General features: G+C 38.1%; 1 long non-coding RNA gene across 1 annotated transcript in view; it reads right to left on the bottom strand.

The window, feature by feature from the left end:
* LOC138741932 (uncharacterized) overlaps positions 1 to 24,412 on the bottom strand; it is a 50,367-nt gene extending 25,955 nt beyond the window's left edge. Inside the window, exons 1-2 of the long non-coding RNA XR_011343899.1 lie at positions 24,325 to 24,412; positions 20,663 to 20,739 (exon numbers count right to left, since the gene is read on the bottom strand). This is a non-coding gene — a long non-coding RNA (uncharacterized lncRNA). The remainder of the gene's footprint in view (positions 1 to 20,662; positions 20,740 to 24,324) is intronic.
* Between the last annotated feature and the right edge of the window lie 1,766 nt (positions 24,413 to 26,178).

Raw genomic sequence — 26,178 nt, 5'->3', positions numbered from 1 at the left:
AATTGTAAAATTTTTAGTGAATTTTGGACTTTACTTAATATTTATGCTCCAAATGCAGTTGATGAAGTATTTATTTCGGATGCATTTTTATGTTTGGGTCAGGCTAATGATAATATTTTAGTTGGTGGTGATTTTAATTGTGTTTTAGAACCTTTATTAGATAAATCTCCAAAGAAAATTTAAAAATCCAAGATGGCAGTTCAGGTTCAAGCGTTGATGAAAGATCTTAATTTAGTATATATTTGGAGATGTCTTAATCCAACAGAGAAAGATTTTTCTTTTTATTCATCTAGATATGAATCATTTTCAAGGATAGACTTCTTTTTAGCATCAGCTCATTTACAAGGGAAAATACAACAAGCGGAATATAAAAGTAGGATTATTTCAGATCATTCTCTGTTATATTTTACATATGAGACTTCTGAGAAAATTCAAATAGCTTATCATTGGAGATTTAATACAATGTTGTTAAAAAATATGGAATTTATTGATTTTTTTGAAAAAACAAATTTTTTTTTAAAAGAAAATTCTAATCCGGTTCAAAGTAAGTTTGTATTATGGGATGCTATGAAAGCCTATTTGAGAGGACAAATAATTAGTTATACTTCTAAAATAAAAAAGAATTGATTAAATCAGAGTCTTGAATTAGAGAAACAGATCGATGAGTTAGAAAAGAAATTTCAGAAAGATGCTACAGAAGATCAGAAAATAGAATTATCTAGGCTGAAATTGAAATATAATACTTTGCAATCTTATCAATTTGAATGTGTGATTAATAGGACTAAACAACAGTATTACAAATGGGGAGAGAAAGCACATAAGGTATTGGCATGGCAATTAAAGAAAGAACAGATATCGAGGACTATTAATGCTGTTAGACGGAATTCTCTTATTACTTATAAACCTCGTGAGATTAATGATGAGTTTTATTCATTTTATAAAAAGTTATATACATCTGAAGGAAAACAGGAAACTGGATCGATTGATCTTTTTTTTTTATCACAGTTGAATGTACCGATATTAGAGGATGGAGATATATAGGGGTTAGAAGAACCATTTACTGATTCGGAAATTAAAATGGCTATGCTGCAAATGCAGAACGGTAAAAATCACCTGGTGATGATGGATTTTCGGTTGAATTTTATAAAATTTTTTATGATGATTTATCTACAGTGTTTGGGGATGTATTATGTCAAGTTGGAGAACATTATGAATTACCTGAGTCTTGTTCTAGTGCTTTAATTACAGTAATTCCTAAAAAAGATACTTTGAAAGTATCTTCATATAGACCAATTTCATTGTTAAATATAGATTATAAAATAATAGCTAAAATATTAGAGAATAGATTGGCTAAATTTTTACCAAAGTTGATTCATATTGATCAAACAGGTTTTATAAAGAATAGATATGCTTCAGATAACATTTTGCGCTTGATTAGTTTGATTAAAAGATCATCCGATGGTGATATCCTTAGATGCAGAAAAAGCATTTGATAGAGTTGAATGGAATTTTTTGTTTAAAGTTTTGGAGAAATTTAAGTTTGGTCCTTCTTTTATTGGTTGGATTAGGGCTCTATATAGTAAACCGGTAGCTAAAGTATTGACGAATGGTTTGATTTCAGAATCTTTTAAGTTAACTCAATCAATTCATCAAGGTTGTCCTTTATCACCAGCTTTGCCTGCATTAGAGATTAAACTTTTAGAACAGTTGATAAGACAAAATACACAGATACAAGGTATGAAAGTTTTAGATGAGGAGGATAAAATTAATTTATTTGCTGATTATGTATTGGTGTATTTAATAAACCCAGCTCAGTCACTTTTGCATTTGAAGGAATGTTTAATACAATATGGATGTCTTTCTGGATATAAAGTTAATTGGAAAAAAAGTGAAATGTTACCGGTAAATGAAGAAAATTATTCAGTTTATAAGAATATTATTAATTTGAAGTGGACTGATTGAAATAAATATCTGGGTATAATTTTGAATGTTAATTATCAATCTTTATATAAATTAAATTATGCTCCGTTAATGAAAAAAATTAAAACTGATTTGATTAAATGGAAAGATTTATCTATTAATTTAATAGGAAGAATAAATACAATTAAGGCGAATATCTTTCCACGTATACAATATTTCTTTCAATCTATTCCGTATTTACTTGATAAATTTTTTTTTGAGATTTAAATAAAATGGTTAGGGAGTTTTTATGGAGGGGTAAATTTTCGAGAGTAGCTTTGAATAAATTAACTTGGAAATATGAGTTAGGGGGACTACGTTTACCACATTTTCAAAATTATTACGAGGCAGCCCAACTTAAATTTATTGATGGATTTGGTACGACCTCCTAGTTGGGCTAAAATTGAGATGGCAAGTATTTCTGAATTTGAAATACATCAATTTTTGTTTAGGTGGAATATAAATTTGTTACAACAATATAATGTGCCTATACTAAAACATTTAATGAAATTATGGATAAAGAAAACTAAAATAATAGGCTCTAGGGGTAAATTATTGGCTTTGACTCCATTGTATAATAATCAACTTTTTTCTTTTACAATACATAATCAAAGTTTATTGCATTGGAGATTTAAAGGTGTGAAAAATTTGGGAGATTGTTTTAAAGAGGGTAAGTTTTTGTCTTTTAATCAGATGAGGGAAGATTTTGGTATTGATAAGAATTATTTATTTCTTTATTATCAAATTCGATCTTGGGTAAAATGTATGTTTGGTAGAGATATGATTTTATGTAAAATGACTAAATTTGAGACTTCTTATGAAGGTACCAGAGAAGGGTTATATTTCATTTATGTATCAAATACTACAGGATGGTATGGATAAAAAGGGTTGGGATAGATCTAAAATTAAATGGGAAGCGGATATTGGTTTTATTTTTTCTGAAGATGATTGGTTAGATATCTGTTATGATAGTGTAACTAGATTGATAAATGCACATTATGCAATGATTAATTATAATTAAAAATTTTAAAAATATGGTTTTAATGAATCAGATTTGTGTTTTAGATGTGGTGATACAGTTGAAACTTTTTTTCATGCTGTTTGATTATGTATACATGTAGAGTCTTTTTGGAAGAAAATTCAATCGTTTTTAGAATATCTGTATAAGATTAAAATAGTTTTAGATCCAACAGTATTTTTATTGGGTAGTTTGCAACCTCTGAAAGGCTTGGGATTAGATAACTTCCAGCTTGCTTTTGTATATTTAGCTTTATCCGTAGCGAAAAAATGTATTGCTAGTGCATGGAAAGATACAAATATGATTGATGTTAATAGATGGCGTAATGAGATGAAATATTGTTTAATAATGGAAAAAACTACATATGTTTCGCATGATAATTATAATATTTTTTTATTAATAAGTGCCTCTCATAGTCAGAATATTTACATTTCAATTTATATTGACTAGATTTTAATATGTATATTTAATTCTTTTTTTTAATGTTCTTTCTTTTTTCTTTTTTATGGCTCTCCTTAAGAGAGTTGGCTGAGGGGGGGGAGGGTTTCTTTTCTTCTTTTTTTCTAGATATATTAAAAAAACGTTCATGTTCATGTTTAATTGCTGCATATGTCATATATTAATTGTTTCTTGAACGAATAAATAACGTTTTTTTTTAATTATCCAAATGGAACCAGCACAGACTTCTGGAAGTGAAATTACAAACCCAAGCAATGGTCTGGCAGGGATACAAACTTTCTTCAGATTCCCAACGGGAACCAAACAGCCCAAGAGTTGACTCAACTCCTGATTACCTATTAGTGATCAGGAAGATTCTGAAAACTGGCTATAAATACTTTTAGTCTCTGCTTTTTAAAAGGCCTACACTAATTGGTTACACTTGAATCCCATCATTCTTGTGGTGGTCTCACAATTTTAAATTTTACAATTTTAAACTGACATCTTTTTTATCTATTACTTTATATTTATTTATTTTCCTCAATTTTTTTTCGCCAGTTGCTTGAGGCTGCTGCTTGTTTGAATTCCAGATACCAGAGGTTTTACTGTACTTTGATATTTACATAGAGCATAAAACACTACAGTGCAGTACAGGCACTTTGGCCCTCAATGTTGTGCTGGCCCATATATTCCATAAAAAAAGTATTAAACCCTCTGTACCCTGGTACCCTCTATTTTTCATCCAAGTGCTTGTCGAAGAGTCTCTTAAATGCCCCTAATGTTTCAGCCTTCACCACCATCCCTGGCAAGACATTCCAGGCACCCACAACTTTCTGTGTAAAATAACATGCCTGCTGTCTCCCCTACACTTCCCTCCCCTCATTTTGTGCATATGTCCTCTGGGGTTTGTTACTCCAGCTGTGGGAAACAGGTGTGGGCTGTCCATCCTATACATGCCTCTCATAATCTTGTAGACCTCTATTAAGTCTTCTCTCGTCCTTTTGCACTCCAAAGAGAAAAGCCCCAGCTCTGCTAACCTTGCCTCATTACTTATTTTCCAATCCATGTAACATCCTGGTAAATCTTCTCTGCACCCTCTCCATAGCTTCCACATCCTTGCTATAATGAGGTGTCCAGAACTGAAAACAATATTCTACATGTGGTCTCACCAGAGATTTGTAGAATTGCAACATGACCTCTTGACTCTTGAACTCAATCCTCCTATTAATGAAGCCCAGCATCCCATAGGCCTTCTTATCTACCCTATCAATCTGTGCAGCGACCTTGACGGATGTATAGATTTGTATCCCAAGATCCCTCTGTTAATCCACACTCTTAAGTAACCACCCATTAACTGAGCCTTCTGGTTTGTCCTTCCAAAATGCATCACCTCACACGTATACAGATTGAACTCCATCTGCCACTTCTCCACACAACAATTTGTCTATGTCCTCTTATAACTTTCAACAACCTTCAGCTCCATCCACAACTCCTCCAACCTTTGTATCATCTGCAAATTTACTGACCCATCCTTCCGCCTCTTCAACCAGGTCATTTATAAAAATCACAAAGAGCAGGGGTTCAAGAACAGATCTTTGAGGTACTCCACTTGTCACTGACCTCCAGGAAGAATACTTTCCTTCCACTACTACTCTCTGCTTTCTACCTGCAAGCTAAATTTTTATGAAAGCAGCCAAGGTTCCACAGATCCCATGTCTCATGACTTTCTCAACGAATCTCTCATAGGGGTCCTTGTCAAATGCCTTACTAAAATCAATTTAAACCACATTTACCATCCTACCTTCACCAATTTCTTTTGTTACCTCCTCAAAAAACTCAATTAGGCTCATGAGGCATGACCTTCCCTTCACAAAGCAAAGCTGACTATCCTTGAGTAGATGGTACTTCTCCAAATGCTTGTAGATCCTATCCTTAAGAATCTTCTCCAATAATTTCCATACCACTAATGTAAGACTCATTGGTCTATAACTTTTTTATACAAATGGACCTCATTTTCCATTCTCAAATCCTCTGGCGCCTCCCATATAACCATAATACAATTACAGCATGGAAACAGGCCAATTTGGCCCTTCTAGTCTGCACTGATCCAAGTACCCTCCTCTAATCCCACTTACCAGCATTCTGTCCATATCCCTCCATCTCCCTCCCATCCATATACTTATCCAACTCTTTCTTAAATGACAAAATTGACCCTGCCTCCACCACCTTTCCCGGAAGCCCATTCCACACAGTAACCACTCTCTGAGTAAAGAAGTTCCCCCTCATGTTACTCCTAAACCTTTGCCCGTCAATTCTCAACCCATGACCTCTTGTATCCATCTCTCCTACTCTCAATGGGAAAAGCCTTTTCACATCAACTCTATCTATCCCTCTCATTATCTTAAACACCCTGTGGCCAAAGAGGACAAAGATCATAGCTACTGCTCCAGCTACCTCTTCCCTCACTTCCCACACTAACCTAGGGTATATCACATCTGGTCCTAGGGACTTCTCAATCTTGATAATTTTAAGAAGATCCAATACTTCTTCTTCTTTAATCTTCACATTGCAGCACACAAGCCTGCTCTATTCTGACCTCACCCTGATCAAGGGCCTTTTCTCTTGTGAATACTGAAGCAGAATATTCATTTAGGACCTCCCCAACCTCCTCCGCCTTCAGGCACATGTTGCCTCCCTTATCCTTTAGCTTCCCTATCTTCATTCTCATCATCCTTTTGTTCTTCACATATACATAGAAATGCTTAATCATAATGCTTTCTCATGGCCCTTTGAGCTCTCCTAAGTCCATCTTAAGCTACTTCCTGGCTACCAGATACTTCTTATGAGTCTTTCCTGTTTCCTGCTTCATATAGCTAATGTCTTGACTTTGCTTCATTGACCATGGTTCCCTTTTCCTACCATCTTTTCCCTTTCCTAATGGGACAAACCTATCCTGAACCCAGCACAAGTGGTTGCTAAACTTCTTCCATGTTACTTCTATGCTTTCACCCTTGAACATCTGTTTCCAATTTACTCTCACTAGCTCCTGCCTCATCCCATTGTAATTAGCTTTTCCACACTTTCCCATTTTGTCTGCTGTTATCCTTTTGCATAACTATGCTAAACCTCAGGAAATTGTGGTCACTCTCACCAAAATGCTCCTCCACCGAGAGCTCTGCCACCTGACCAGGTTCATTACTTAGAATTAGATCCTGTGTAGATTCTCCTCTTGTCAGCTGATCCACATACTGTGTCAGGAATCCTTCTTAAATACACCTGACAAATTCATCCTCTTCTATACTACTCAGCCATTTCTAGAAACACAAGGCTGGAGAAACTCAGCAGGTCAAGCAGTCCCCTTTACAAAGCAAAGGTAAAAATACTTAACCAACGTTTCAGGAATGAGCCCTTCATCAAGGTGTGGAAAAATGTCAGTAGTCATCCAAACAAAATAGTGGGGGGGGGGGAGTAAGGTGTGGTTGCAAAGGCAGGAGGTGATAGGTGGAGAAAGGAGGGAGGGGACAGCAGCAATCAAGGGAAGGAGGGAAAGCTAGGTGAATAGAGAGGGAAGCTATTTCTAAACTTGTATACCATGTTTATGTTTATGATAACCTGTGTTGGGGAGGAGAAGTGTTGGGGAGAGAAGTTCTCTCAATGAACTTTTCATTATGGACATACTGTGATCAAGTTGGACAAAAGATTCATTTGATAGACTTGTTTTATATAATTCCCTCTGGAGCAGAAGTTCGAGGACTCAATAGGTATATGGTTTGCAACTTGTTTTGATGCACACATGCACACTGTACTTTTGTACATTTGTGAAGATGTTACAAAATAGGCACTTGGAATTAGAATACACATATTATTCAAATCCAAGGTAAGATTTGATAATCCACTATATGTGTAAGCCAATATTTGCAAAAGAGATCAAAGAGAAATCTACAAATCACTTAAGTATGCAATAGAGCTCCATTATTCATCATTATTATTTAATAACATGCATTAAAGTGAGTTGAATAACATCCTTTGTTTCTAATTACAATAAGTAATTTATTATAGGCAAGAAGTAAATCACAAAATTTTGTAGACACTGTGGTTGATGTAAAAAAAAACACAAAATACTGGAGAAGTTCAGCGGGTCAAACAGTGTCCTTGATGTAGCAAAGGTGAAGATATATAACCAACGTTTCAGGCTTGAGCATTTTCTCAGACTTTGACGAAGGGCTCAAGCCCAAAACGTCAGTGATGTATCATTACCGTTGCTACATCAAGGACACTGTTTGACCTGCTGAGCTTCTCCAGTGTAGCGCTTCGAATGACTCAGACTTGTCGATTCAAACCAAGGCTTTTATTATCAAAAGACTGGAGCGTCGTACATCGAGGTCGACCAGTCCAGACTGACCTGGATCTGGTTGGGTGCAGCCCTTTATGACCTAGCCAGTAGGTGTGGCTACGGCTCTCAGCCAATCATTATCACTCTATGCAAATATATACAGAGGTGATAGGATCCCAAACTATCAGATCCAGTATTTTGTGTTTTTTTTTATTATAAGCAAGGATTTTTAGAGGGTTAATTGTGAATATAATTTGAAACACTAAACCGCACTTTATTTTCATACAAATGAGAAACTTGACTTTACCAAAGTAAACAGGACGCAGGGGAAGGCTAAGCTGTGTTCCACAATAGGAAGAAGGTATGGTATACTGCAATGCCCTATCTTGCAGCACAATCCTTCTTTGTTTTGAAATAATACAGAGGCTGGTATCAGGTAAAATGTCATTAGACTCAAAACCAATTGAACAATTTTCCTTTCAAACTAATATTATGTTGGTTTTCAGTTCAGCAAATAAGGAAGTTCTACTGTAAAATACTCATCATTCACAGCCAAAGTACTGGAATTAACATTCAGGAATGCAGAAGGTAATTTTTTCCCCCTTATTGGTGGGAAAGAATTAATGAGGAAGCAGTTAAATTAGAATGGCTTCTTTTTGTCCTTGCACTGACCCAACATCACCAAGACCATTGGTTTGGCATTAACAAGACTCACATTGGGATCAGAGGGAGTACCATTATTAAATGCAAATCCCAAAAGGTCTCCGCAGAAGGTAAGGTGGATGTAGAGTGAATAAGGCCGTCATCAACATTTGAAAAGCTTTCCTCAGTACAGCCAAATGTGTTCCACCCAGCCTCCAGAGAAAGTCAAGGCGTTGTTCCAGGTTCTGCTACAAGCTGCAAGACTCTTGGAACACCCCAGATCAGGGATTTCCTGCTCATGTTTCTTGGCCATGTCACAAATATCATCCAACTGCATCTCACTCTCCCAACTCCATCATAACAACCCTCACCTTCACCTCCACCCTCTCTCTCCCCATCAGCTACCTGCTTCTTTGTGCCTGAAACAGCTAAGTCAACAACTGCTGGAATGCACCTTAAAACCTAACCAGCCTTCGATGAAGACTACTGCACAAAAGATCATCTGCTCCTAGTTAAAGATACATTCTTAAATCTGGAGCATGTGGCATCCAAAGCTGGGTGTTATTGTTTGTTTCTTGGTCTAGGATTTGCATAATTTCATCTCGTTTACCTTTAGATGACTTGAATCACCAGATGTGGTGACGTTTCATGTGTCAATTATACTTAGCAGACAAAAGCAAATATGATACAAGCAAATATGTTAGAGGAAAGTTCCAAGAAATTCTGGCAAGTAATTGAGCTTAAACAACCCACAGTGTGTTATTGCTAGTAGAGCAGTGAGGCTACTATGAATCTGATCTTCCCAGACAAATGTCTCCAGTTATTTAGAGGAAACATTGTTCAACATTTATTGAACATTCTGCAAAATATCCCTACATATTGTTTGTTAGGTTAGAATAGAATAACAGAATATTTTACGCTATTTGTGTTCAGTTGATTTGAATCACTCACTGAGGTAAAATATTACTAAACCAAGCAGTATAGCTTAACCAAGCAGCAATGATAGTCCAAAATGGAAGAAATGTTCCAAAGGATATTCAGCTTTAGGAGACTATTGGGTCGCAGGTAGCCCATATATGTGAGATTTTAAAAATCTTCACAATATTATTTGAAAATGTTTATTTTTGATCAGTTAAGATGAATAATTACATTTTGGCATTGTTTTCTCATTTGTTACATAACACATGGAGAGTGAGGTGCCAATTATCCATTACAATGCTGCCCGTATCTCTCTTCTTTGTTGCTCTCCATTTATCAGGTCAGCAGTACCCTCTCCATCATTTATTTCCCTCTTACAGCCACTTCTTCATCACACATACTTCCTCCAGCTGGGGTGGGCAGATGGTCTGTATGCTACACCTCTCTGTACGCTACTGTCTTTGATTGACCACCAGAATGCGCCACTCAAGTCTGGTAAACCAGACGATGTCAGGTCCCCTGAGAAGGTATCTTTCTTTGCACATTTTGAGCTCTACAGCAGTACAGCTGTGGTCTGATGAAATTCATTCAGTTAAAGCGTGAGTGGCAGGCAAAAATCGGCTCTCTACTCCTCCTCATTCTCACTGTAACGGCCAAAACATTACCTCAAAGACATGGCAAAAATTAACTATGCATGCCTTTAAGAAACAAAATTCAGCTTTTCTGGTGACTTTTATAGTTTAAGAGAGCTCTCTGTCAGTTTCAAACAGTCTTGGCCAGTGGACCCCCATATGTTGCCATGCACATTTAAAGTTTCATGTGGCAAGACAGCATTGTAATATTGATATACGAGAGACATTGCAATTGGAGTTTACAAGAGGTCTCACTTTTCCACACAACATGTGGATTTAAATGGAAGCAGTGGTTGTAATTGTACAATGTTTACTTTTAGATGGCATCCATAAGAAATATAGATACCAATGGAGTGATGATTTTAATGCAGCCTGTGACTTTTCAGATTTCAGATTTCAGATTCATTGTCAGAGAACATGGCATCACATACAACCCTGAGATTCTTTTCCCTACGGGCGAGGCAGATTTGCCACTTATTGGTGGTGCAAAAAAAAACTGTACACAATGTACACATGGAAGCAATTAAAGACTGAAATGCAGTGAGGGAAAAAAATAGAAGTGCAAAATTAAGAATCCTTAAATGAGTCCCTGATTGAGTTTGTTGTTGAGGAGTCTGATGGTGGAGGGGTAGCAACTGTTTCTGAACCTCATGGTGTGAGTCATGTGGCACCTATACTTCTTTCCTGATGGTAGCAGAGAGAACAGTTTATGTGTGGGTAGATCCTTGATGATTGCTACTGCTCTCAAATGGCAGCATTCCCCATAGATGTTCTCAATGGAGGGGATGGTTTTGCCCGAGATGTCCTGGCCTGTGTCCACTACCTTTTGTAGGGATTTACACTCGAGGTTATTGGTGTCCCCTACCAATTCAATGGTGTGGGAGATGGTACACTAACATTCTTTTCATGATTCACAATCATGGCCTATCTAAGGTGGCATGGTTAGCTTAGCAGTTAGTTTAACGCTGTTACCACACCAGCGACCAGGGTTCGAATCCAATGCTATCTGTCAAGAGTTTATACGTTCTCCCCGTGTCCACGTGGGTTTCCTCTGGGTGCTCTGGTTTCCACTGTTCAAACGTAAGGGTTTTGGAGGTTAATTGGATATAATTGGACAGCACTGGCCTGTGGGCCAAAAGGACCTGTTACTGTGCTGTATGTCTACATTTAAATTTAAAATATACCCTTTGAAAAACCCAGCTTCATTTTTATCATTAACTCATCACAGCTCAGCAAAGATCAGTATTTGGGACTTTTGGTATGTTTCCATTCATTTATATGGGATTAAAAAAACTTGTCTTTTGGCAAAAATAATCTAATATGGGCAAATAACAGAACTGATTCTATGCCTCAAATTTTGTAGATAGCTAAATAAAAGCCTAATCCATCAAACTAAAGAGAGAAATGTATTGGAATTAGGATGCACTCTGATTACTTGGTTCTGTTTACAGTGAAAAGAAATGATAACATATTTCCCACATACCAGATTGTTACAACGATGATTAGTTTAAGGGAAAAGAAGCAGGGAAGTCGTGTCAGTGACCCCATCACATTGAGTTCAATTGTTATAATTCTATCAGAAACATTTACAGAAATATTGGAAAGTATAACTTCTACAAACCACATTACACGTGGGTTAGACCCCCAATAACAATCTGGATGGAAATCCAGAGACTACTTTGCTGGTTGGATTTTGTATTTCTTGACAAAATTGAGGCTATATTTAAATGATCATAAATCACAGGACCAGAACATTGTTGAATAATTTTGTCACAAAGTAACTCTCGCAGCTGGACCTGGGAAGGAAACCTTTGCTTGCTATTCCCTTCCAACTCTCTTTGTAAGTGCTACTAAGTGCTGGGAGAGCTTGGCATGCATTGACCCCTCACTCTGTAAGGTTTCAGCCAAGATTCCATTCTTTCTTTTTTAGTGCAGCCCAAACACAAAGTGTGGTTCGACAAAATGTGTAACATATCTGGAAGAGTCAAAGCACATCAAATGAGTTCCATTTTAATTGTCAAATTTATTTCAATAGATTAAAACATAGCATAATGCAATCTGCCATTCATTTATGGGGAGATTCTAGTGGATGGTAACTGTTTCTAGATTAACAATCCAGAGGTCTGGGTCAATGATCCTGACACATAATTTTGAATTCGCATAACTTTAAATAACATTGACAGTGAGGACATTTTAATTAATTTAATTAATGTTCTGAACTAAAAGGATGACATCAGAAAAGGAAATAGATTATCAAAAATACACATCTCGCCTACTAATATCTTTTTGATAGGATTTCTAAAATTCCTCCCCAATCTGTTCCATCTCTGTGGTTACAGACTCACACCAATAGGGAAGTGATCCATAAAGGACCAATGAGCAGAGGAGATGTGAGGCCAAGCGTGGGATTAGGGCACTTGAGGATTAGGCAACCCTGGTAAAACTGAAGTAAATGATATCCAGGTGAAAATACCGCTGTGCCTGAAATTGTACCTCTTACAAAATAAGATGATGGCTGAAGAGTAAGACGTCACTGCAGGATTTCCTCAGGACAGTTTTCCAGACTCAACCATATTCAGCTGCTCTATCAATAATCTTCCTTCCACCCTAAAGCCAGGAATGGGGCATTCGATAATGGTTCCTCAGAAAATGAAACTGTATATGGATGCAGCGGGCGACTGAAGATGGCCCGTAAAACCCTCCGAGACTCTACTAATAATTCAACAATGTTTATTTTTTTTTATATATATGTGTATAGTGTGATAGTACAGATTCTATCACCAATGTGTATATGTACATATGTACAGATGGTCGTGTAGGATGACTGTGATTGGCTGAGAGGGTAGCACCACCTACTGGCAGGTTTTAAAGGATTGCTCCTAGCCAGACCAGGTCATTCTGGACTGGTCAACCTACTTGTGATATGCCCCAGTCATTTAGTTAATAAAAGCCTTGGTTTGGATCAACAAGTCTTTGGTTCTTTCGACGCGCATTACATATAGGTACTGCATATGTATAGCTTGACTGTACGTGTGTTAAGTCTGTGTGTGTGTTTGTTTTTGCATGGAGGACTGGAGAATGTTGTTTCATCGGGTTGTACTTGTACAATCGGATGATAATAAACTTGAACTTGAGCAAATATGGACAGTATCACACACAAATGTTCTTCTTTTCTTCTTCTTCTTTGGCTTGGCTTCGCGGACGAAGATTTATGGAGGGGGTAAAAAGTCCACGTCAGCTGCAGGCTCGTTTGTGGCTGACAAGTCTGATGCGGGACAGGCAGACACGATTGCAGCGGTTGCAGGGGAAAATTGGTTGGTTGGGGTTGGGTGTTGGGTTTTTCCTCCTTTGCCTTTTGTCAGTGAGGTGGGCTCTGTGGTCTTCTTCAAAGGAGGTTGCTGCCCGCCAAACTGTGAGCCGCCAAGATGCACGGTTTGAGGCGTTATCAGCCCACTGGCGGTGGTCAATGTGGCAGGCACCGAGATTTCTTTAGGCAGTCCTTGTACCTTTTCTTTGGTGCACCTCTGTCACGGTGGCCAGTGGAGAGCTCGCCATATAACACGATCTTGGGAAGGCGATGGTCCTCCATTCTGGAGACGTGACCCATCCAGCGCAGCTGGATCTTCAGCAGCGTGGACTCGATGCTGTCGACCTCTGCCATCTCGAGTACTTCGACGTTGGGGATGTAAGCGCTCCAATGGATGTTGAGGATGGAGCGGAGACAACGCTGGTGGAAGCGTTCTAGGAGCCTTAGGTGGTGCCGGTAGAGGACCCATGATTCGGAGCCGAACAGGAGTGTGGGTATGACAACGGCTCTGTATACGCTTATCTTTGTGAGGTTTTTCAGTTGGTTGTTTTTCCAGACTCTTGTGTAGTCTTCCAAAGGCGCTATTTGCCTTGGCGAGTCTGTTGTCTATCTCATTGTCGATCCTTGCATCTGATGAAATGGTGCAGCCGAGATAGGTAAACTGGTTGACCGTTTTGAGTTTTGTGTGCCCGATGGAGATGTAGGGGGGCTGGTAGTCATGGTGGGGAGCTGGCTGATGGAGGACCTCAGTTTTCTTCAGGCTGACTTCCAGGCCAAACATTTTGGCAGTTTCCGCAAAGCAGGACGTCAAGCGCTGAAGAGCTGGCTCTGAATGGGCAACTAAAGCGGCATCGTCTGCAAAGAGTAGTTCACGGACAAGTAACACAAATGTTACATTACTATTAACATACCAAGTCCTGAGTGGTAACCATCTCTAACGAGTGAGGTTCTATCCTCTTACCTTTATCATTCAATACCAACACCAACCATCCCTCAAGAACAATTTCATGAGACTCACCATTGACAAGAAACTAATTAGAACAAGCCATTTAAATGTCATGCCTACAAGATCAGGTCAGAAACTGCTTATCCCGTAACAAGAACCTCAACTCCTGACCTTCCAAGGCCTTTTTACTATCTCTCTCTCCCTCTCTTTCTTTCACACTGTCTATCAATCTTGCTTGCTCTTTTTCTTTTACACATAGTAAATTCTTCTGTACACCCCTTTCCAACCCTTGGCCCTGTCTCAAATGCACACATAAGCCACAAATCCTGCAGAGCAGCAACTCACTCTGTCCCTCATTCTATTTATCTTACAACATCCACGCTCTTGCAGTCACATCACATGATTTCCACCTATTCAACCTAGCAAACCCTGCTGCCTTTCTCACTCAACCACTTCTGACAATTCTTATCTACTGTGGATAAAAATGACCAGGAGCAGGTGGCTGATACAACAGACCAGTGCGTTGGAAGCAGGGAGCATTCACATCAGAGAACTGATTGACACCTCTGGAGGACCGAGCACTGGATCTAATGAGAAAGGAAGATGGGGTATCTGAGAATCAGGCACCATAAATAGCTGAGTATGTCCATTTTGCTAGGTATGCATCTCAATGCAGTCTCTGTACAGGTCTCATTATCTGCATGGAGTCCACTTGTATCCGAAGGAGCTCATTTACAAGCATTCTCAATGAATGAAACTTCTGATGTAATTAGGAAATTAAATCTGAATCATAGCCAGGATTGAAGAATGGTCCACAGAACGCACTTGACTGTAACTCCTTCCTTTAGTAGCATCTTCAGGAGAGAGCAGCACACGCCTGCATCTTATTTTTACGCATAGATTTAAACAACGGCAACATAGCTGTCGCGTCAAAGCCTGCATGCAGAAGTATTTTCATAATCTTAGAAAATTATACACATAATTCAGCCTTCATTGACTTTTGCAAATGTGTCCATCCATGTTAGTTCCATCAGCTTCATCGTAAGCTAATTTCTCTAACTCAAGAAACTAATCGTCCCTTCAACCAGATGACCAGAAGTTAAGGTTTGCTTGAGGATTCAGACTACAGTACACTGTGTGGGTTCTCTGTGAAGCATGTTTGGTGCAGAGATTTCATATCTGCAGCTCAGCATTGCTGTAGTTACCAACCAACTTGTATTCCTTTTCTTCCCAGTGTTTCAGGGTTGAGGTGGGGAAGAGGTTTGTGGAAGTAGAGTCTGAATGTAGTTGACAAAGTGTCACCTTGGATTGTTATGTGAATCAGAGCTGCAGACTGGACTGTAATTGACCATAAGGCTATGGAGTGCCTGCCTTGACCAATACCCAAGTATTGCAGTGAGCTAGCAGAGATTTAACAATAGGGTTATCAGGTAAGCAACAGGAGTTGTAGGCACCCACTGATGAAGAGGCCTTCTCAGGTGCTGATGCTTAGCCTTTAATATATCTCCTGGGGCCACAACGAGATACCCAGGCTACAGAGATCTATTCACACTGGCAGTGGCAGCCTGCTATTTCTTGCTAGCTAAAATAGATGCCTGTCCCGCATCGGACTTGTCAGTCACCAACGAGCCTGCAGCATACCCCTCCATAAATCTTCGTCCGCGAAGCCAAGCCAAAGAAAATGAAGAAAATAGTGGAATCATGTAAGTGATACTAAATGATTCAAACAATGACTTATCATAGATCGATGATTTCCAATGCTTGTACAAAGTGAGCTAATAGCAAATGCAATCCAAAAGGATGTCTTTGGCAATTTTCAATGACACTGTAAGATGCCAAATAAACAGAAGGTCGGGCTACCCTTCATGCCTTGTTACTTGAGAAATTTCTGTTACTCAAGAGTCATTGTTGGGAGAAGAATCTCAGAAGAATAAACATAAATATAATCTGTTTGAAGCCAAGTTCAAAAAATGCATTATTTTCATAGAGGTTTGTGGAAGTAGAGTCTGAATGTAGTTGACAAAGTGTCATCTTGGATTGTTATGTGAAACAGAGCTGCAGACTGGGCTGTAATTGACCATAAGGCTATGGAGTGCCTGCCTTGACCAATACCCAAGTATGGAAGTGAGCTAGCAGAGATTTAAAAAATTTTAAGCTAATTGAGAAGGCTTTGCGGCTTCATATTGCTTTAATCCAGAACATCCTTTGGCACATTTGGGTGCTGCTCGATGAGCATCTGTGATGTTAGTAAATGAGAAGAGATGCTTGCCCTGTTGGGTTTAGTATAGATGCAGCAAACATCAGACACAGACAATGAAGGCAAAGTATGGACAAGGCACATCAGAGGTCTAATATTTATATTCGTACAAAGCTTCACTATGCTGTGTCTTGGTAACAAAGCTTCACTATGTGGTAACTTGGTTACTACACCAGCAACTTAGCCCTGACCTCTGCTCCTGTCTGTCTTTGCACTGCATATGTTTCCCATGTCTCCTCAGTTTCTTCCTAAACCCCAAAGATTTGCTTGATTGGATATTGTACACTATCCCTACTGTGGTTGGGGAAGCAAACACAGGGTAGAATTGATGAAAAACAAATTATCATGCAATATTGTATGTTGAGGATTCTTTCCAAATGCTCATTAACATTGTCAACAGAAGTGTCTACTGGAATTTCTTTCTTTAAGCTTCTCAACATCTGAATGTTTTCTTCCTCTGACTTAAAACCTATGTATTGTGCCTCGATAGTTTAACCTGTATGGTTGATATTCCAAGCTTTTCATTAGGCTTGCATTCAAATATGGGTACAACACAGGAAAGCATGGACTCCATTGAAAGGCTCGTAATTTGTGTGAAACCTTGTCATGGAAGAGGAGTGAATTTATAGCATGGAGATATATTGATTGGAACTGGTGAATGATACTATTGGGTTTTCATGTTTCGGCAGCTTCCCTGATGTTTCCCATTTTATTCCACGTCTGTTTTGAACAATAGTGTGTGGTATGCTCAACGTTCAGTGTAATTATTGCCTGTTGTCAATCAAGCTACACAAATTTCTTCTGTGGTGATAACCTTGAAGAGCTACATAGAAAACAACCTTTACCTGCAAACATCTTATGCAGCAAAATCTTCCTTTCAGGCAACTAACAAGCAGCTTGGTTTTAATGCCATCCTTTCATTTTGTTTCTATCCTCCAAACTCACCTTGAATTTTTTGCCAGGCACATCTTTTGGCCATCCCAGTTTTAAAAGAGTTGAAGCTATTTTTTTTTTAAATTTACTTCTTTTATGATTTTCAAGTTAAATGTGATCTGCAGTCTACCAAAGATGGATTTATTGATTTCCCATACTCCTTTTTGGCAGGTTTTCACATCGAGGCCTGAACCGGACCAGAAGCTCACTCTGAATTATAAATGAGGTAAACCCCAGCAAGGCTGCAGATTGTATCAATTGGTAGCTGAAGACCCTAACAGTTGAAGGACAAATGTCTTAGTGTGTATATGAAAAGCTGATCAATATTCTTAAATGTCTTGGATACTCCTTCCAGAGAAGCAAAGCAAACAAAAATGCATTGTCCAGTTTGTAACAGATAAAAGTTATGAGATTTCCTTCAGTATAGTCTCAATGTTCATTTGAGCCAAGCAAAGATTGAGTGATTTGATTTTAAAATATACATAATCGTGACTGATTTAGATAGAATAAATAGTTACAATTAATGAATGACTTAAGGTCTGGGGAAATGCACAAATTTAGAGTTCTGGATAAAAGACACAAGGAGGAATTTGAGAAAAAAAATCTTTATGTGGAAATTAGTTATGATTTGAAACTCACTGCCAGCAAATGTTCATGGAATCTGAACCAACCAGAACTTTCAAAAGGACGCAGGCCAACACATGAGCACAAAAATAATTTGTAGGGTAATGGAGAAAGAATAGAGCAGCAGGACTGACATGATTGGTCCACTATGAGCTAAATGGGCTGAATGGCCTCTTTCTATAACACAACAACTTGATGATTGTGCAGTACCAAAGCAAAGATGGGTGCATTCCATACAGGACACGGTACAGGATACACAATATTTTCTATTTACTAAATAGGAGAGAGAGATATGTAGATATTTATATACAGATAAAGAACATATACTTCATAGGATTTTGAATACACTACAAGGGAAGGCTGAGGTTACAATGGCACTGGGTAATGTACAACATTACTGAATGAGATCAGTTGAAGCAACCCAAAGTATAGTTCCTTGTACAGAGCACTCTATTTGGATATCAATGCAAGCTCATTAAACACTTAATTGACCCTAAATCCGATTGTCCTTAACCCCAGTTCTTGATGGTTTACATTGGCTCCCAGTTAAGCAAAGGTTCAATTATTCAAATCTAGCCCTGGTTTTCAAACCTACTGTATTCTCAGCCCTGATTAACTTGGCCATCTCTTTCAGATCTCTATTCCTGTAAGAAATCCACATTGTCCTTCAACATTGATTATCCATGAATTTAATTACTCGTGTTTCCAGATGCAAAAGTACCCAGATATTGAAGACCTTTCAGTTTTCCTCCCTCCGTTTCTTCATTCGGACAGGAGAGAGACTTGGATCAAGGGATGGGTGAACCTTTCTCAAGGGAGAAGAATGTAAAAATGTAAAAGGTACATTTGTTCTTGTCTACATCTACTTCAATTTCTTATATTTTTATAGTTTTATATTTTTATGTTCTCCGTAGGCAGGCACTCCTGATGATGCAGCTAAAGCCCCAAAACTACATGTGCATGGAAGAGTCCATCATTTTAGGCAGTTGTCTGAAGACCAGGTTAAAATTCTAGGTGGGTGGAATGTCCGAGAAGTTGAGGGTATGTTGATTTTAAATCCCTGCCTGCCTGTGTCTTTGGGAAAAGAGAGTTAAAATCGGGCCTTCTCGTTCAAATAACACTCCAATTGTGGTGTCACACTTGAGGAATTAAGTAGAAAGCATTGACAAAAACAGGAAAATCTACCACAGTGTAAAATATGATGCAAAGCATCAGTTTATCAAATAGATGGGTCTAATTGCATGTTTCTGACTCAACTTATAATGAATGACAAATCGGAACTTTGGGTTTTTTTTATGTGAGAGAAAATATGCAAATTAATGCAAGGCTTTTATTTGTAAAAATCTGACCTTGAACATAACTTAATTTCAAAAATAACAAAGAGATCAAATATGTTGTGTATTCTTTATTGGAGAGTATTCTCAGGTGACATTTATTGCACTGGAATAGGGCGATGTACAGAAAGGATTGACTAAATTCAATTTTGACAGTCCAAAAGATCAACCCAGGTAAATTGCTGGAAAAATGGTACATTTTCTTGTAATAGCATTATCAATTCACAGAGAAATATATTAGTGTGGTAATGGGATTCAATAGGAATTCAGCACTGAAAGTGTTAAGACCATCTTTGTAGTAAAACATGTAAAGGAGAAATTTCCCTGTCCTTGCCTTATTCAGTGCCTCCGATTAAGCTGACAACCCACCTTAGTGATGGCTAAATAATTGGTTGTTCAGCTCTGTCCTTGTCGGAGTCCTGACAGTTCCGCAGATGTCCTGCTCAGCTCTCCAAAGGTTACATTCAGTAGGGGCAAGCCTTCATTAATCATTCCTTCCTGACAGGGCTCGAAGCGCCCCACATCTGCCACGCCATCCCTCCACACTGCCTGCTGCATGTGGCTCCCTCTATTTGGTCAGGCTTAAGCAAAGGAGGACTGCAACTGGGTGGAAGAGGTAGCCAGAAGACGTTGGAAATAATCTTAAAATAAACCACACTGTTGCCTGTGATATAGCCTTTTGAGGAAATGATCAGTTATAGTAGCTTGCAAAATTCATCAACGGTAATCTGCATCACTTATATCCCTTCTGTATTATCCAGGACCAAAAATAATAAACACATTAAATACCAAGGGTCTATGTAAACCCTGCATGGCTGAAACTTTATTTTGATTCAAACAGTCTTACTTCTGTCAGTAAAACTGATTTGTATCAACGAGTTCTATTTTGACTAATCTACACCTCAATCTTCTCATTCACTTGTTCCCAACCAAAATATCTTCCTGTGCAGCACAAACTCATTTTCTCCACCTCAAAGCTAAATCAATGCAGTGAGAAGTTTCAACAAGGTTCATCATATGACATTTTCAATCTTTAGTCAAGCTTCTGCCCACCTGCATTGCTTTTGTTATGCCATTTTCTCAATGCTCTGACTGTGCCTTGCGCAGAAAGTGAAAAAGGAAGTTACATTTTTCAACAGAACTATTAATGGGGAGCAAGAACTTAATCTGAAGAATCTTCTGCTGTCTTACTGAACGGCAAGAGTTTGATTAGATTTTAGCTGTTCATTCCCTCCCATTCTGACCACAATTCCATAAAGAAATGCATTACAAAATGTTAATATGAAACAAAAATGAAAGTGTTGAACAATGAACTACGCACAATGGTCTTTGAGAGCTCTTGTACTTTGAGGCAAGTGTCTGTAAAGTATGTTGAAGCAGGTTGCCTCTGACGGAGCCCTGTCATGAAATAGAATGGTAGGTAGAGAGAGAAAAGGTTAATGACAAAAACTAGGGCTTTCTGCACAGTGAACAGAACAAATCGGTGTTTCTTGATAAAGAGATTTAATTCAAAAATATTAATTGAAATAATGAAACACAATCAGATGCCAGAGAAAGCAGATGAATTAATTTTTTTGGCATCATTCCTTTGAATCTGATCTATTTCAATAAATAATAATATTGGATTACAATAAAAAGCCAAGTTAGCCTCTACATTGAACTTTTTGAAAAAAGTAACAAACATTGACTTCCATCGAGACAGAAACTCAGAGAACCAGCAGAAGGAACACTCATTTTTACACTTTCAGCAAAAGGTTTCAATTAGAGAGATCAGATTGGTAAATAATAAAGTAAAAGAATCAAAGGGAAAAAAAAGGAAAGAAGGCAAATTTCACAAAGAAATAGAACAGAGCAAACACTGATATAAGGTGCATCTCCATGGTCCTAAATGTCAGATATATAAAGGCATTAGATGCATTGCCATCCATGTGAACTAACCCAAGCTACATTTCACATTCCAGTTTATTTAACATAAGATCAGAACATAAGTAATAGGAGCATGAGTAGGCCATCATTAAATGTGATCATGGCTGATCTGATGATAGGTTTATATCCCCATATTCCTTAATCCCCTTACTATGTAGAAATCTAACCAATCTTGTCTTAAATATACTTACTGAGGTCGCCTCCATTGCTTTAACAAATTTCATAGATTCACTATCCTCTGGGAAAAACAGTAATTCCTCATTTCTGTCCTAAATCTACTACCCTGAATCTTGAGGCTATATCCCTCTAGTTCTGGTCTCACCTACCAATGGAAACAACTTAACTATCTCAATCTTATCTATGCCTTTCATAATTCTATATGTTTTTTATAAGATCCCCTACAATTCTTCTAAATTCCAGTGAGTACAATCCCAGGCATCTCAATTTCTTCTCATAGGCTAACCCCTTCATCCCTGGAATCAACCTGGTGAACCTCTTCTGCACCGCCACCTTTCTTCAGAGGCAGTCTGACCAGTACCTTGTACAGTTGCAGCATGAACTCCCTGCTCTTAAATTCATTCTCTCTAGCAATGAAGGCCAACATTCCATTTGCCTTCTTGATAACATGCTGCACCTGCAAACCAACCTTTTGCAATTCATGGACAAGCCCTCCTGAGTTCTTCTGCACGTTAGCCTACTGTAATTTCTTGCCATTTAAATAATATTCTGATCTTCCATTCTTCCTTCTAAAGGGGATAACCACACATTAACAACATTGTATTCCATCTCCCAGACCCTTGCCCACTCATTTAACCTATCTAGATCTCTCTGTAACCTCTGCACAATTTGCTTTTCCACAATTTAGTGTCATCAGCAAACTTAGATACTTTACGTTCTGTCCCCTCTTCCAGATGGTATATGTATACTGCGAACAGTTGCAGGCCCAGCACCAACCTCTGTGGCACCCCACTCACTACCAATTGCCAACCAGAAAAACATTCCAATTCTCTGATTTCTATTGGTTAACCAAACCTCAATCCATGCTAATACAGCACTGTTATTTTGATTTCTTTATATGAAATCTTTTCATATTTGCTGAAGATACATAGGAGTCTATTTTGAAAAATGTATATTCATCCTCTTTCTGCGCTAGACATTCCTTATTACAATTTAAAGTAGTCCACAGGGCCCACTAGTTCCAATTAGCTAAATTTTACCCCAATATGATAAGTGGGTTAAGTGTTCAACTTAGGAAGGTACTTTATATCATTTGTTCTGGCTAAGTTCCTGCCTTTGTAACCACTGGAAAGAAGTATTTACTACACTATCTTTAATTCTTGGTGTAAATCTCTCTCCGAGCCCCTTTATTGCTATTTTTGGAATGAGTGGACCAAATGGACTTAAATTTGACTCCATCTCAATCCCATGTGGTTGTTTTTGTTTCCCTGATTGCTAGAAGCTCATTCTGCTATGGTGGAAAGATGTTGTCCCTCCCACACGTACACAATGGTTATTGGATTTGATGGAATCCCTTTCTCTAGAGAAAATTAGGTGTTCAACTACTAAAGTGAGTAAAAAATATTCTGTTTCAATTATCTTCAAAATTTATTGATCAATTATTTTTGCTTTTTATTAAAAATCTTGTATTTTTTGAACTATTAGTATTGAAATTAGTAGTTGACTCCTGGTTCTGATTGTATCACTCAGATAGTAGGTTGGAGTTAGAAATAACATTTCTTATAGGTTTTTTCTCTTTTTTATTTTCCTTTTTTATCAACAACATGGATCATATGATATCTTGTCTTCTGTTGTTTACTATCTGTAATTTTAATTTACTTTTACCTGAACTTTATATTATACGTACAGTGGAACCCCGTAATAGTGCGATTCGCCTCACAAAAAAAAGCATGGTCGCACTAAATCTGGGTTTCAATTAATCTTTGTAGTTGAAATTAAAAGACAAATTAATTTTTAGTTAACCGATTGGCAGCACCAAGTCCTCCTGGCAGTTCCATGTACCCGTACCCACTCCTGGCGGCAACCTGGCGCCCAGATTCGCATTAAATCAGCGTTCCGTTGTATCTATGTATTTGATATTATTATTTTCTCAAAAATGCACAATAAGATTGAAAAAGAAAGATTTTGTTATATGAAATGTTTCAATAATTGTTTGTTTCCCTTTTGGCTGATCAAAAAAAGACACTGTTCCCAAGAATGGAGCAGATTTATTGCTGTGCAAGTTTTTGTGCCATTTTGTGTGCGCAGAAAACCTTTAAAGTCTGCAAAATCTGTAGTGGTCTCTTATCTAAATAAGATGCCCTGATCAAATTGCTATGAAATATTGGTGACGAAGACGTTAATCTATTTTCATGAAATTATTTCCTTTTGATGAACAAATTTACCCATTTACATTAAACCAATAAAAGCTGCTGGCACCTACTCATGTAGATTACCATCATACAGCCAGATTCACCGTACGAGGGTTAAATTAAATAACATTGGAATGTCTTGATGGATTACGGGAAAATAACGCTCACGAAAAAAAGCGTTATGAGGTCATCAGTTACTAATCACTGGTCACCATTGTCTCTCTCCCTATGAGTTTATGGTCCATTAACTCTTTGTGAAACATTCAGAGAGTGTCTTTCTGTGTTGACGTGTGGAAGCCAATTACTGTTAATTGCTTCTGCCCATCTGCAAATTTCACCACAGAGTAAAATGACTGGAATTTTGAAATATGGATTAAATACCACAAACTTCTGATAAAACAAGATGTTTTTAAAAATATATATATGCTAGAGCTGCAATTCTAATAGTAGTAGATGCCAATGTTAATTTAGGGCATGCTTTCTCAGTGCTATTTGAAGTTACAACCACAATCTGTATTAATAGGCTTTACACATGGACAGAAGCAATTAATGAGTATTGTGCATTTTGAAAGTGAATTATTAATATATTTTCTATAGAGAAAGCTTAATTGAGTATGACACAAAAATCAATTTTCCTTAAAGACTTAAAGTGGACTAACTGTTGAGTGAATGAAGATATGATGCATACTGTGAGCAAAGCCTTGTAAGAGTTCTATTTGATGTTTGTTTCCTTTTGCCTCCAGGATCCACATAAAACTTCCTCATGAGCAGGACCTCGCTGACCTTAATGGTAGTTTGGTGATCTGAAATTAGGCAGGTATGTCACAATTTTAAATGAGTTCACAATGCAAAAATCTCGACAGCTCAGCAATAATTATCAACCTTAGAGGTTGTTAGCTGTGAGAAAACTATTTTGCGGTGTTTGTATGAATTAAAGTGGCTATTTGAGCTCAGATGGTTACGACCCATTGTGATAGTACAGATTCTATCACCAATGTGTCTATGTACAGATGGCTGATTGGCTGAGAATGTAGCCACGCCTACTGGCAGGTCTTAAAGGATTGCTCCTAGCCAGACCAAGGTCATTCTGGACTGGTCAACCTACTTGTGATATGCTCCAATCTTTTAGTTAATAAAACCTTGGTTTGGATCAACAAGTCTTTGGTTCTTTTGACGCGCATTACACCCATGAAATGACATATTTTGAAGTACCAGCGTAAAATGAGAAACTTGGAAGTTATTGTGTTGGTGAGCAAATGATTTGATTTCATTCACTGAGGTTCAGCTTGTACCTTAACTGCCAATCTTCCTGTTTTTAGCAAAAGTGTTAGTCAATACACTTCAATGCTCACTAAGCAGATAAGACAGTAAATGCAAATTATATTGTTTCTTCTTCTTTCTTTGGCTTGGCTTCGCGGACGAAGATTTATGGAGGGGGTAAAAGTCCACGTCAGCTGCAGGCTCGTTTGTGGCTGACAAGTCCGATGCGGGACAGGCAGACACGATTGCAGCGGTTGCAAGGGAAAATTGGTTGGTTTACATCCGGTACCGCACGGATGGCAGTCTCTTCAATCTGAGGCGCCTGCAAGCTCACACCAAGACACAAGAGAAACTTGTCCGTGAACTACTCTTTGCAGACAATGCCACTTTAGTTGCCCATTCAGAGCCAGCTCTTCAGCGCTTGACGTCCTGCTTTGCGGAAACTGCCAAAATGTTTGGCCTGGAAGTCAGCCTGAAGAAAACTGAGGTCCTCCATCAGCCAGCTCCCCACCATGACTACCAGCCCCCCCACATCTCCATCGGGCACACAAAACTCAAAACGGTCAACCAGTTTACCTATCTCGGCTGCACCATTTCATCAGATGCAAGGATCGACAATGAGATAGACAACAGACTCGCCAAGGCAAATAGCGCCTTTGGAAGACTACACAAAAGAGTCTGGAAAAACAACCAACTGAAAAATTATATTGTATTGTAAGGACAAACAGCAGGCATTAGGTTGTAACCGGTGAACTTAGAGCTCATGTGCAACACAGAAAATAGAGAAGGGGAACTGGAATTTATTGCCTGGGGTCAATGATCCAAGAAGTACAAGGTAGAGCCCTGCTCCCCTCCCATGTGGAAATGCTGGATCCATCAGGCAGAATAACAAAATGGTGGCTGAAATCACTCAAATGTTTTATTCTACATGAGGTAATGCCATTGCCTCTTTCTTTCTGTCGTGTTTTGTGCAAGATTAAAATATGGATTTACACACATAAACTTACCCTGCTTGCTTTGATACTGGATCAACAGAGGATTGTTCAGTTTTACCTGGCCAAGAATCCAAGGGACTGCCGTGACTATTCAACTTATTTCTAAATATTTACGTTCATTTATTTTTCATTAGGATGACAGTTCCTTTCGAGATTAAGGATGAAAACAAAATTATCATCTTACTTTTTTGTTAAAGTTAGCGGTTTGTCCAAAACTATTGCAGAGAGATATAAACACGAGCAGTCAAAAGCAACATTTCTCTGAAAATTACTAAGCAAGGATTCAG

The sequence above is a fragment of the Narcine bancroftii genome, chromosome 8 (assembly GCF_036971445.1).
Source record: "Narcine bancroftii isolate sNarBan1 chromosome 8, sNarBan1.hap1, whole genome shotgun sequence".
Classification (NCBI taxonomy): domain Eukaryota; kingdom Metazoa; phylum Chordata; class Chondrichthyes; order Torpediniformes; family Narcinidae; genus Narcine; species Narcine bancroftii.
The sequence above is the reverse complement of the archived record's forward strand: the minus strand, read 5'-3'. Positions and strand labels throughout refer to the sequence as shown.